Source organism: Etheostoma cragini, chromosome 10 (assembly GCF_013103735.1).
Source record: "Etheostoma cragini isolate CJK2018 chromosome 10, CSU_Ecrag_1.0, whole genome shotgun sequence".
In the NCBI taxonomy this organism is placed as follows: Eukaryota; Metazoa; Chordata; class Actinopteri; order Perciformes; family Percidae; genus Etheostoma; species Etheostoma cragini.
The window spans coordinates 12,451,637-12,453,145 of record NC_048416.1 but is presented as its reverse complement, the minus strand read 5'-3'; the positions used below and the strand labels follow the sequence as shown (position 1 = coordinate 12,453,145).

The window sequence follows — 1,509 nt, the reverse complement described above, 5'->3', positions numbered from 1 at the left end:
ATAAACATATTCACACACACATATATATATATTATTCAAAACATAGTGCACATGTATGCTATGTTGCTTATAATTCCAGCCCAAATTGTAAGCTTTGAACATTTTTACCTGGATTTACTTAAATAGAATGGATGTAAATACAACAAAGGGGGATAGTTAATTATGTGAACCCTGCCTATTCCCACCGTGTAAATTCTCACATATACAGTGTCATTTTACTGGTCTCTGGGTCTGCATTGTGTAGAAAAATGAATTCCTCCTTCCAGAGATCCAGCCTGCCACAGCTCAAATAACAAATCCAACAAACATGGCAAACAACCACTGATTTTTTTTTTCCTTCTTTTTTTGGATGCAGACACTATGATTTAGAATGTATTCACTGCACCAGTCCTGTGGAACACACTCAGGCTGTGTGAAATGCTACTGTATTGTCCAAACAGCCCATTTCTGACAAAGCATGAAAGGATATTGCTTTTTTGTTCTTCCTTTGCTTCACTGCCTCTCCTTTTGTATATTTGTTTTCTTTGTCATGCCTGGACTGCTTTCAAACAGGGACAAAACAGCGTGGGAGAGTGGTGTGCAAAAGATGGCACCGCACTGCACAGTTCATGATGCTCATGAGACTATTCTCTGGAATTGGTTTACTCACCTATCAAAAAGGGCGACACAGTGGCAATTTTTGTCCTGCAAGAATAGGAGACAAACAAGAGGCAACAAGCAATTTGGATAAGGCCTTTCATTAAAAAGAATGACCCAACACAAGGAGAGGAACTGTAGAGCTAACAACAGGAGGAGGAGAGCACACTTCCATCCACCAGAAGACAACTAATCATTCACGCTGCCTCGCCACACATTTTTTGCATGTGTCGAACTGTGCGCCGCCTATAGGCCGGTTTCCCGTGCTTGCTGTCTCTTTGGGCCTGTGGATGTGAAAGCTAATCTGATCTAACATGGGCTCTGTCACTGAGGAGAGGCTGGTTACAGTACATGTACTGTACGTGTGTGTGTGTGTGTGTGTGTGTGTGTGTGTTAGGTTTAACTACATTTGACTTTGACACCAAAAACTGGGAATACAGTATACTTATGGGGTCCTGACAGCTTTGTGGGGACAAAATGCTGGTCCCCACAACTTTAAAGGGCTGTTTGAGGAATAAGACATGGTTTTAGGATCAGGGTTAGAATTAAGTTATGGTTAGGGTAAGGGTAGGGGATAAGGTTAGGCATTTAGGTTTGAATGTTAAGGTTAAGGTAAGGGGCTAGGGAATGCATTATGTCAATGACTGGTCCCCACAAAGATAGTGAGACACACTTGTGTGTGTGTTTGTGTGTGTGTGTGTGTGTGTGTGTGTGTGTGTGTGTGTGTGTGTGTGTGTGTGTGTGTGTGTGTGTGTGTGTGTGTGTGTGTGTGTGTGTGTGTGTGTGTGTGTGTGTGTGTGTGTGTGTGTGTGTGCGTGTGTGTGTGTGTGTGTGGGTGTGTGGGTGTGTGTGTATGCATGAGAGAAGAAGACA

General features: G+C 42.8%; 1 long non-coding RNA gene across 1 annotated transcript in view; it reads right to left on the bottom strand.

Moving 5' to 3' along the window:
- Window positions 1-685, bottom strand: part of LOC117951290 — a 33,823-nt gene extending 33,138 nt beyond the window's left edge. The window contains exon 1 of the long non-coding RNA XR_004658131.1: window positions 650-685. This is a non-coding gene — a long non-coding RNA (uncharacterized LOC117951290). The remainder of the gene's footprint in view (window positions 1-649) is intronic.
- Between the last annotated feature and the right edge of the window lie 824 nt (window positions 686-1,509).